Consider the following 12,870-nt stretch of genomic DNA (forward strand, 5'->3'; position numbering starts at 1 on the left):
TTTATACTTTCTCGGAAGTCTTAGGAGGGAAATGCACCTAATAGGAACAATCTGCTGGAGTGGTCAATAGGCCTGGTTCAGACTGTGGTGGACAATATTATTCAGTCTGGTGAATTATTTAGACTTGGGTGTTTTAAGAAGTAGAAATATTTGATAGCTAAATTCTGTCATACTCAATAGTTATCCATATAGTATTAAGGATAAAATATTATGCATTTTTTGGAGAAACTATCCTACATCTGTTCTCAGCTTCAGTAGACAGAATACAAATTGCAAACAAGTTCACCTTCAAATATCTAAAATATAATTATAGTGAATGAGACAAACAAATCTTAAGACTAAAGAATAAAATCAAAACTCTTTACTGTGGCCTCCAACACACTTCCCCATATGTATGACCTTCTCTCCCTAGCTCACCCTACGCAAGCCACTCTGGACTTCTTCCCATTCCTCAACATACCTGGTTTTGCACCTGCTTAGGGACTTTCTACCTACCATTCCTTTTTCTGCAATGGTTTCCTCCAGTTCTTCATAGGACTTAACCGCAACAGCAAGGACTTTTCAAAGCGGGAAGTTGGGAGTATGAATCCCAGGACACAATGAATTGATGTATGTAAATGACTAGAATATAATTAAGTGCTCGATGATTACAGATCATTATTGTCTGAGTTGTCATTGTTAGCTTTCTGTTCTCAGCTCAAATATTACTTCCCCACATAGCCAGGCTTCCTCTGAATGGTGAATATAGAGTTTCTCCTGCCTCTCTTCTCCAGAGGGTCACTTTCCATCACATCACCTTTCCATTTTCCTCCCTGCAAATGAGGATTGCCTAATGAGTTCATTTTATAGAAAAGCTAAAGTCAGGATGGATGGCTTTATTTTTTGTGTTTTTTTTATTTTTTGAGGAAGATTAGTCCTGAGCTAACATCTGCCACCAATCCTTCACTTTTTTGCTGAGGAAGACTGGCTCTGAGCTAACATCTGTGCCCATCTTCCTCTACTTTATATGTGGCACACCTGCCACAGCATGGCTTGACAAGTGGTGCAAAGGTCCACACCCAGGATCTGAACTGGCGAACCCCAGGCCACCAAAGCGGAACGTGCAAACTTAACCACTGTGCCGCTGGGCTGGCCCCTGGATGGCTTTGTTTTTAATGATCAGAAGTGCTTTCTCTAGTTTCTACAGGTAAAAAATATGTTAAACCTGTCACAGTGATGGTGACGAAAAGTCAGCACTTATTTTTAAATGAATGGAATGACTGTGTAAGTGGCATTACGGCACTGTGGTTTGCTGTTTATGGGAACAGGGATCAGTTTAAGGAAATCCATGATTACATATAACAGACTCTCTTCCTCCTGAGCAAGTCAAGACAGTACTATCTTGTAGAGACGAAGACTAGGAAGGTAAGAGGAAGAGTCTTCCTTCTTATTTTCAAATCTAAGATACTTACATTGAGTAATTTATATTACATTTCTATGGGAAAGATGGGTAGAGAAGAGGAGAGTCTTGAAAGCGATATTCCAGCCTCCTCTCAGAGACCATTATTCTTATCTATCCCTTCTAGAAAATTATAAAATTACCACTTTATGAAAATCATCACTCAAAAATATATTGGCTGAAAACATAGATCCATTCTAGAAGATGTTAGATAAACTCTTGCATAATAGATCTAGTGAATCATTAATATAGTATTTATTCTTCAACTTTGGAAAATTGTCCTTCTTGGAGACACATCAGTAAGGCAATGGCTTTTGGTGCCCATGTGAGAAAAGTTCCGGGGAGAAACTGACAATTGCTCTGATCACCCCAACCCCAACATGAACACCCTGATATTGTGATTTTCATTCTTCCCATCTCTTTCTCAGATCATTCTTTTACTCCTCCCCACCTTCAGGCTAAACAAGAAAGAGAGAAAATATTGCCAGTATAAGGTGGATTGGGGCCAACATATTTTGGAAGAATCAGTTCTTTCCTCTTCATCCCACATTTTAATTTCCAATCTAAAATCACTCTGTTAGAGAAGTCAAGAGCCCAGATCTCTTGATTTCTCTAACAGTGACCTTTCTACCACTTTCCCAGTGCCACACACCACAACACAGCTCCAGTGATCAGAGGCAACCCAACATTCTCATTTCACAATCATCTGTTTTACAAACAAGAAAGCTGTAGCCAGGAAACAGTGAACAATTTGTCAAGTTTATTTCAAATCAGTAAAGAAGATGATATGGAAACTCATGCCCATAAATTTCTTGACTCATAGATGAAGCGAGAGACAAGTTGCCTCATTTCATGCTTTGAAATAACCAAGTATTTATTCTCAAGTTTGCTCTTAAAAGTACATATTCTCAAGAGCAACCTGACTCTTGCATAATCATTTGGAGTAGGAGAAAGGGAAAGTCCTGTGAGGGCGGGTGGGAGGCAATTAGGAGGGAGAGGGAAGGGTGGAGTGGGCGAGAGGCTAAATGTGGAAGGGAGCTGCACGGGCTATGAAGAAATACTGGGTCCTTGGGCCAACTGGTCTGAGTCAGCCCCCGGAAATAGATCATTAACATCAACCTTGTCTTTGCAAAGGAAAGGTTGGAGCCACAATTGAATATGCAAGCACTTGTTAGACAAGTGGAATAGATCTTCATGTTTGTATATGTACGTGATTTATTAAGCACTCACCATGTAGAATACATATGCTATGATCTTTGAATACATTATCTCATTTCTCATTTAATTCTTACAACAACCCTAGAATGAAGGTATTGCTATCTTCATTTTAGGACTGATGCAAATAAGGCTTGGAGAACTTAAGTATCTTGCCCAAGATCACATAGCTACAATATGGAGAAGTCAAGTTGCTAAGCCAGGTCTCCCTGATTCTAACACATTAAACACTGATAGCTAAGTCTCCCATAGGAAAAGAAATCTCTGTTTCCACAGTGATAAGTTGTATGCCTGTGTACACACTTGGCTTTGCCACTGCACGCTCCTTGAGATCATAGATTTTTTTGGTTTGTTTTCATATCTATGTCTTCAATGCAGCCTAGCTCAAATCCTGCCATACATTAGGTGTTTGGTAAATATGTCTTTTATTCCTACATAAATGCTCACATTAGCAAGGAGCTTTGAACTATTAATAATAGCAGGAGGAGCTGATGGATAAGTGGTAGCAGTGATATCCTGTCCCCACCCTCATTAAAATGTCTAAAAAGGATCGTGGACAAAGGAAGCTGTGAGAAGCTGCAGTCCGAGATGAAGGAGCAATTGGAGAAGGAGTCCATCAAAGATCCACAGGGCCAGTATGCACTGTCCTACTTTCATCATTAACCATGTGGCATCGAAGGTAGGGGGGTGTGGATAGCACCACTGTGGGCAACATTTTAGAGAGCTTTTTGGGGCCTCTAAGGTTGCAACACTTTTCATATATTACACAGGACCACATCTGGTATGTATTTTACTGAGTCCCTCTCAGCCCCTCCTCTCATCCCCACCACCACCACGTTCTTCCAAATGCAACCAGCATCTCTAATTCATGAGAAGAACAGTGTCAAATGCACTGAATTCCCTCAACCTCTCTATTAAACTTATATAGTACAAACAATTGTAGCCACCAAAAATTATTCTGTAGTTCTTTATAGACACTCCTCACAAAGACATTTCAGAAATTAGATTACACATATGATCTATTTTTTTCTCTATGAACAGAATATGAGAGAAGAAATCACTAACAATAACATGTCCTTTTCAAAATTTCTCTCAAAATGATATTATTTCCAATTATTAAGTAGTCAAAAAATCTTTATTGAGAACTCGCTGTATATAAACTTTATGACTTGGGGAACTCAAGTATAAGAAAGCATCCCCTGCCACTGAGTATAAAATCTAGGCCTAGAGAGAAGCAGCATCACACAAGAAGATAAGCAGGATAAGGGACAGCCTGTGCAAACTGAGCTGAGTGACAAGTGCGTCAGAAGATGGCCGAAGAGAGCCAACTGATTTCTGTCTCAGATGGTCAGAGAAGTTTTCATGAAGACAAGACACGATTTAGAACTTGAAGAATTGGTTAACAGAAAGAAAATAATTACTTATTAACTGCTCTAAAAATTATACTATGCTGTTTCTTCCCTGACTCTCGATACTTTTCTCAAATCTCTTCTTCCTCTCAGTTGCCCCCTGAAATCTAGAAGTTATTTATGACACCTCCCATCCCTCACTTCCCCATATCTAATCAGTCAAGGAGTCTGGTTGATCTCCTTCACAAATGAATCTCAAATGCAACCACTTTTCTCCATTTCCACTGATTACACCTTGGCCTGCAAGACTACAGCATTAGTCCCCTACCTCTTCTCAAGAGCTGCTCTTGCGTCTCTCCAAACACATCTTCTTATAGTAGCCAATATAATCTTTTTTTAAAAAAATGTTTTGTTTATTTTATTTTTTTGTAGGTTTTCACTTTTTTTTTTGAGGAAGATTAGCCCTGAGCTAACATCTGCTGCCAATCCTACTCTTTTTGCTGAGGAAGACTGGCCCTGAGCTAACACCCATGCCCATCTTCCCCTACTTTGTATGTGGGATGCCTGTTACAACATGGCTTGACAAGCATTGCGTAGGTCCTCACCAGGGATCCAAACTGGCAAACCCCAGGCTGCCAAAGCAGAACATGCAAACTTAACCGCTGTGCCATTGCGCGAGTCCCCAATATAATCTTTCATTTAAACTAAATAGAATTATTTCTTGGCTAAGATCATTCAATGGCTCCTCAAAGACTTTAGAATAACATAGAATGTCCTTAATATGATTCTCAAGGCTGTGTATGTTTCTGGTCCTCATGGGCTTCTGCAGACTCATACTCTACCATCCTCTCCTGACAATAAACACCACCCCAACAGTACTCTACACCTGCCAAACTCACCAAGTATTTCCTGCTCAAAGTGTTCTGGAATGTTCTTCCCCTCAATGTTCACATGGATGACTTCTATTCAACCTTTATACTTCAGCTTAAATATCCTTTCATAAGAAAAGTCTTCTCCTACCTCAATCTAAATTACCAGTTCCCTTTCTCCCAATTCCTGATAATCTCTCTCAAATGCCCCATACTTTACAATTATATATTCAGAGTTTTACTTAAAGACTGTTTCGCCATTAGTCTCTAGGTTCAGCGACAGCAGGAACCATGTGTATTTTATTCGCCACCATATTCCCAGTTTCCAGTCCCCCACCAAAAAAGTTAAATGAATAAATTACCCAATTTCAACACTTGAGTTAGGTTCCACTCTTTTCCACTAATACTATTCCACAGTTTACTATAAGCATCAAAGTAAATATCATCCTTAAAAATTTCTACAAGTTTTCAGGGATTACATGTATTTTCTTCTTAGTCAATGCCACAAGCTCTGCCCCTCCTTCCCTCTCAAAAATGAAGAGTTAAAAAAAAATGAAATTCCCATGCTTAATGTGGTTTGAAAAGCACTTTATTCTACACTTTAGCATACCCAATGCCTTTTTTAAAATTATTATTCTTTCTTTTTACTTCTAAATTTTTTCCAAACAAGCAAAGCTGAATCACAAACCAGGAAATATCTGCCCTTGTAAGACTAATCTCCAGAAGAAAGAAAAGCGAAACCTCCCAGAATGCTCCGATGGGAAGAGAGGGAAAGGAGAACTCATCTCCCTAGAGATAGAGCGGAGAATGGAGCAAGAAGAGCTCACTCTGGAGGCCAGATCAACTCCCAGGTGGGTCTCCTCTTCCCAGGGCTTCAAATAGAGACTCTTCCCTCTCCTGGCCTAACTCTTAATATTTCATCAAAAACATTCATAGGTTATAACAATTCCTGGTGGGGGGTGGAAGCAGGAAAAATCTTGTACCTTCTCTAAAAATGTACCCCAAAAATTATTTTTTAAAGTAAAGTAATAATAGTGAATTGAGTGCTTATAATGAACCAGCCACTTTGCTATGTGGTTTACACATATTAAAGCACTCAATTCTCCCCCCACAAACGCTACCTAGTAGGCATTACTATCATGATTCTAAGGAGATAAGACCTAAAGAAGGTAAGTAATTTGCTCAGCCTCTCAGAGTTATTAAACAGTAAAGCCATTTTTCTGTGGTAAAATTTTGCTTATCCACTCTCCTACCCTTGTACATGTTGCTCTTATAACCCACATCAGATATTTGCAAGAAGACCAGTTGGGTAAATTCTGCAGATATCCATTCATTCAACTCTATGATGGGTTTTGGAGATTCAAGGATGAGTAAATCATTGTCCTTGCCCTCCTAGAGCTTACAGTCCAATAAAAAGACAAAGCTATGGATAACATAGGAGACTCACTACGAGTGGTGTCAAAGCTCCAAGGAGTGATGGGCTCTCAGTCTGGGGATGTCTTCTCAGGGAAGGCCACATCTGAATGGCAAGTAATGTAATTATTAGTAAGTGACATCAGAGGTAAATAGGAAGCATTGAACATACAAGCTTACCTCTTAGTAACCCCTTTAATATTATATAAAGTAAATATTTAACCCCCAAATTTAAAATCAACAGAACAAAGAGAATTGGTGAGGAAATGAGAAATGAAAAGAAGCTGCAGAGGTGATGAGTGGCTGAGCAGAGGGAAGAAGATTGAAATCGATTGCCTATAGTGGGGGCATGCCAGTGTGCATTGAGTGGATTGACTCCATACAACACAGAAAAGTCTCAGACTTTGGAAACATCAGGCACCTCTGGGAGCCAATGTACAGACTGGAGCTGAGAACAGGACTGGTTAAAAATCTACATGGAGCTTTTAGACATCTCCCATCTCTTCTACCCTTCTGTACGGTCAGTGATCTATCCCTTCTCAACTTCAGGCAGAAGACAAGAGGCTTACTCCCAGAAAAAGCTGAACTTGAGAGACTCTTGACTCAAACCCCAAGCACAGCTAAGGTCAGAGACAAGGTGTCATACAGAAAATGGGAGACGAAGTGAAAATCTATGAGGCTCTTTGAGCCCCTTTCCCAAGTCTGGAGTTATCCCCTCCAGGCAGGAAACTGCAAGATTCTTCTCTGGGAAAACAGAATGGTCCGAGGAGGAGACCTACAAGCAAAGAGCTAGGTTCCAGCTCTATAGCAATCTGGAAGCCAGCCAGTGCCACCCTGGCACACAAAGCTCCTCGTGGGCTTTTTAGGGCCGCACTCTTAACTATGCATGGACAGGCAGAGATCTCCAAATATTTGAGGAAGCACTCTACCATGAAAGACAGACCAACGCAAAGAGAAAAAATCAGGAGAGTTGATTGGACTTGGAAGAAATAGAGCTCAATGGAGTGAGCAGGAAAAAGCTTTAGGGGAAAAAAACTTTAATAAATAATTTAGAAAAACAATAATAACAAACAAACATCGACCTAGAGATTAGATTGGTGGTTACCAGAGGGGAAGCGGGGAGGGATGAGGGTGGAAGAGGTGACAGGGCACGTGTGTACAGTGACAGAAGGTAATTAGTCTTTGGGTGGTGAACATAATGTGGTCTACACAGAAACTGAAATATAATGATATGTGCCTGAAATTTACATAATGTTATAAACCAATGTTGCCTCAACAACAACAAAAAAGACCTCACAGCTCTGAAACAAATAAATAAATACATGACTTCAGGAAGATGGGATGAGACTTTATAAAACAAAACTGGGAAACTAAAAAACATGTTATATTTTAAGCACAAGGATTTTGTTGTATTATCCTTTATACCATTTTGCATGTCTTAAATATCCTTTAATAATTTTTTGAAAAAACAAAAGAAAAGCTAACTAGACCAAAATTGAAATACTTTATTTCTAGCAAAAAAATATACATTAGTTTTCACATACTTCAACAGAACTTATGGTAAAAGAAAAGCAAAGACAGAGCTCACAATTCATATGAAAAATGAACAATCGGAAAATAAAGAAGAGCTCTTGAGATTAAAATGCTAGCAGTAAAAAAGTCAACAGAAGAGTTTCAAGATAAAATCAAATACTCTCCCAGTAAGTAGAACGAGAAGACAAAAAATTGGAAAATGGAAGAGAAAAGAAAGAAAAATAAGAGAATTAACCCAGAATATTCAACATCAGGGTAATACGAGTTCCCAAAATACAGAATAGAGCTCCAGCTACCATCTTATTTCTTATCTTCCCTTTTTGGCAAAATTCCTTAAAAGAGTTGTCTACACTCACTATTTCCAGTTCCTTCTCTCCTTCTCTCTTAACCCACTCCAATCTGATTTTCACCCCTAACATTCCACTAAAACTACTTTTAACAAGATCACCAAAAAGAAGATCATACGTCAGTCTTGCTCTTACTTTGGCTTATCAGCAGCACCTGACAGAGCAGATCACTCCCTCCTCCTTGGAAAACTCTGCTGGGCTTGTGGAACTCCACACACGCCTACCCTTCTCCTACTTTCTGGCTACTTCCTCTCAGTGTCTCCTGCTGTTTCTTACTCAACGCCCTGATCTCTAAATATGGGCAGTGCCTCCAGACTCAGCCTTTGGATGTCTTCTCTTTATAATCTACAGCCCCTAGACCACCCACATGCTGATGGCTTCCACACCTGTATCTCCAGCCCACATACCTTTCCTCAACATGCAGATCTAAATGTCAATCAGCCAATTTACATCTCGATTTGAATGTGTAACCAGCATCTCACACTTCCAATGCCCAATTCCAAACTTTCAGCTTACATTTTCCTTCCCCTCTAAAAAAAAAATAAAGATAAACACAACCTTCTCCTTTTGTACTTTTCCCTTTTTCAGTTTTTGGCAACATCTTTTTTTAGGCTCATACCAAAACCGTGAGTCATCTTCCTTCCCTTTTATCTCACACCTCAGATATGTTCTGTCAGCAAATCATGACACCTCTACCTTCAAAACATGTGAAGAATTCAACTACATCTCACAGTCCCCCTGCCACCACCCTGGAACAGGACACTTACATCTCTTCTGCTTGGTTGCAACAGCCTCCTGAATGGTACCCTTGCTTCTACCTTTGCCCTTCTTCACACTATCGGCACACCGGCCAAAGTGATCCCATTAAGACATATGTCAGATAGTGTTAGCCCTCTGCTCAAAACTCCCCAATGGCTCCCTTCCTATCCACAAGACCTTGGCATAATTCAGGCCTCAATTGCCTTTAACCTCATCCCCTCCCACTGGCTCATTTGCTTCCTTCACTATAGTCACCCTGGCTTCCTTACTATTCCTTAAATGCATCTGTACTTTGAACTTGATATTTCTTCTACCTGGAAGGTTTTTCCCGCAGAGTTCTACCTGGCTAACTTTCTTACTTCCTGTAGTCTTTACTCAAACCTCACTCTCTTGGTGAAGACTTTTCTGGTCACTGCAACTAAAATTGTAAAACACACAACCCACCCCCCACCAAATCTTAACTCCCTTCCTGGCTTTACTTTTTTTTCCTTAGCATTTATCACTACCTAACAAACTTTCTATTTTACTTATTTAACCCTTCTGTCTCAACCTTTAGAATGTACACTCCACAAGAACAGGATTTTTAGTCTTTGTGTTTGCTGCTATATCCCAAGAACTTAAAAGAACTTACAAATATAACAAAGATGTTTATTGACGAGCGAAATAATCAAGAAAATAGGGAGTATAAAACTATCAAAGAAATAATTCAAGAAAATTTCTTAGAACTTAAGAACCCCAATTTACAAATTCACGTATGGTACCCTGCTAATAAATAAAATAAGACCCACTCCAAGACACAACATTATAAAATCCAAAATCTTAGGGATTTAGAAAAAGATACTAAACTTCCTATGAGAAAATAACCGGTTGTATATGAAGAACTGGGAATTAGGCTGGTGTTAAACTTCTTGGTAGTGATGCAATATACCAAAAAAGTAGGGAGGCTTTTAAAATTCAGATAAAATTTTATTGCCAATCAAAAACTCCATATCCAAATAAATTACCATTTGAATATGAAGGTTAAATAAAGATCTTCTCAGGCATTTAAGGTTTAAAAATAAATTACCTCCCATGTACCTTTCTCAAGAAACTACTGGAGGATGTGCTTTACCAACATGAGGTTGTAAACCAAGAAAAGGGAAAGCATTGGATCCAGAAAATAGAGAGTATAAACAAGAAACACACAAAGAGGCTTCAGAGAATAGTGTCAAGCATCAAGGGACAACCAGTTCAAATTGGAACAAGCGAATACAGGACTGCAGTAGAAATCTCAAAGACAAAAGGAGAACTGTTAGATTACCTAACACTTTTGATCATATTAAGAGAACTTTTACACTTTGAGAAGATTTCTGTAGTGGCATAGGAAATTAAGAGAACAACAACAACAACAAAAAAACCCATGCAATTTTAAACTCCAGGAAAAACAAAAAGCGTTAGGGGGAAAAAAGTACAATCATGCCTGTTGGTTTTGCTGGGATATGTAGCATTTATAGAGACATAACAGTTTAAATTCTGACTATTAAGCTAACTAAAAATTGTGATACACACACACACATATGAAAGGGAAAGTTGTCCTAGCCTTTAGCACTGTAGTAAAACAGAGTCTGATAAAAGGATTAAAATGTTGAGACTTTATTGGGGAGGTGCTAATCCAGGTAAATGAGAGACAGGAATAAACAAAGCAAAGCAAAAAGGATGAGAAACAGTAAAGGCCATTTGTTACATGCTTTTCTCTCATTGGTCAAAATTCACCCACAGATATAATTCTCCTTCATTTCTGAGTTGGGTCATTTGGCCCCTCCTGCAGCCATTAAGGATGCTGAATCTCACATTCTGAGGATTGGAGCTTCATCTGAGTCCACAAGTGGTAGGAAGAGCCAGGAATTTGGGGCATTAGATTATTTGGCCCAGCTGTGCTGCTGGCAGCCAAGAGGAAGAAACCAACATTCCCAGAGCAAATGACTGGTTATCTCCTGGGAGCAGTAGCATAGTCTGGGAGGTGGACAGCACCAGGAAAAACTGAGGAGACACATAAGAGTTGTTCCCAATTTAGAGGATAAACCAACATGGCAGAAAGAGAGGTCAAGGGAGCTAAATTCTAACTTTCTACAGTAGTATTTTGATATAATGTCTAAATTTTAAAAATCAGAAAAGTGATAGATAGATACATAGATAGATAGATAGATAAAGAAAGAAAGAACAAAAGAAAGAGAAGCATCAGAAATACGGATTGTCGAGTTGTTGCCCCTGGAAAGTATCACAGTTTTCCATGAGGGGCAAAGCAGGGACAAACTTGTAGTATGGCTTGTGTGATTAATCTTTGCTCATGTATCTCAAATTACAATTAAATTTAAAGCAGAATGAGTGAAAATCATGTGCAAAGAAAAAGAGCAATGGCCTCTCAGCAGAGATGGCAGCCTCCAGAACAGCCTGGCACGTAGAGGTTGAGCGTGTGGATGGGAATGATTGGAGATAAGTCTGGGGAAGTACGTTGAGGGTGATTGTAAACCATGCTAAAGACTCTGAACTTGATCCTGCAGGACTTAAGGAGTCAGTGAAGAGTTTAAAGCAGGAGAGAGATAAGATCATATTTGCATTTTAGAAAGAGCATTCTGGCTATACTGCAGGGAATATATTAAATGGAGAAAGGCCTGGAGGCAGAGATGGAATAAAAAGCTGATGGAATAGCCAAGTAGAAAGATAAAAAGTCTGAATTAAGTGTAGTAGAAACATAGAGAAAACAGACCCACTAGTTGTTTAGGATCTGTAGACCAATTGGGACCGATCTCCCTTAAGAGCTTTAAGGGAGAGGTTAAGGATGAGAGGAGCAAAAAGAAGCCAGTTGTTCCACATAGGAATCAAGCTGATGCTTACTTGGGAACATCATTCTAACTCTCCTTTCTATGTAATCTAATGTGAAACTCTCCAAAAGAGGCTTCTATTCCCTCAACAAGTCCATCATGTAGTCTACCAAATGCAGTCACAGTTATTTCCTGAATATTTTAAGTGAAACTTTATAATGATTGCAATCATGCATTTCTAAATTACTAAGTGGGAGTAAGTTCCTGTGAAAAGTGACCTCTTAAAGGAAGAAATATTCTTAAGTGATAACTCCTCTTCATGTGACATTTCTTCCCTATAAAAAAGTCTTGCTCTTACCCATACTGAGAGTGTTGTTTATGGCCTTCTCGTCTCATTCTCAACATCAGTATTTCCCCCTCTTTCACACTCAGCAGTAACAGTTTGTTTTCCTTTCACTCCATCGTGCAGACTGCCAACAAGTTTCTCTTCTAAAACCCCATTTTAATCATGTTATTCATTAATCAAAAATCTTCAGGCTTTTATTCTTTCCTGTAGAATAAATACACGCAGGCTGTTTAGTGCACTTTCTACATCACTATCACCATTAATCATCTCAACAATCTAGGAAGTATGATCATTGTCTTTATTCTGTAGATAAAAAGGTCAAAGAGGAAAAAGCAATTTCTGAATCAAAATTGAATTATCTTTCCACTTTTTCCCTTTGCTTCTATTTAGTCTTTTATCTAAGGCCCTTCAAAACCTACACACTCCAAAGATCTCTTCCCACTAATCTCTCTTGAAATGTGGTTCTCAAGTGGAGGGATTTATGAACCCCACTGGGACCCCTTCTGGGGTCCATGTGTGGGCTACATGTACATAAACCCCTAAAAATGTATATGAAATTTTTCATTTATTTTCATGTGGTCATTTTTTGGAGGGGAATTCAAAATATTTATCAAATTCTTACGAGTATCCATAACCTTAAAAAAGTGAAGAACAGTATTCTACAGGAAAACTCTACTCTAGGAGATCAGACTACTTTCTCCTCATCCTGCTCCTTCTTTGTTTCTTCCCTTCCATCTTGGATGACTTCTCCATTCACACAAAGTCAACCTTCTCTCTAATACCAGGCTTACATCTCTCTT

At 39.0% G+C, this 12,870-nt stretch overlaps 1 long non-coding RNA gene across 1 annotated transcript in view; it reads right to left on the reverse strand.

Moving 5' to 3' along the window:
- The window catches only part of LOC123283230 (uncharacterized), a 39,359-nt gene extending 30,749 nt beyond the window's left edge, over positions 1–8,610 (reverse strand). Inside the window, exons 1-2 of the long non-coding RNA XR_006523829.2 lie at positions 8,300–8,610; positions 6,319–6,390 (exon numbers count right to left, since the gene is read on the reverse strand). This is a non-coding gene — a long non-coding RNA (uncharacterized lncRNA). The remainder of the gene's footprint in view (positions 1–6,318; positions 6,391–8,299) is intronic.
- Between the last annotated feature and the right edge of the window lie 4,260 nt (positions 8,611–12,870).

This window comes from Equus asinus, chromosome 4, assembly GCF_041296235.1.
Source record: "Equus asinus isolate D_3611 breed Donkey chromosome 4, EquAss-T2T_v2, whole genome shotgun sequence".
NCBI classification, from domain to species: domain Eukaryota; kingdom Metazoa; phylum Chordata; class Mammalia; order Perissodactyla; family Equidae; genus Equus; species Equus asinus.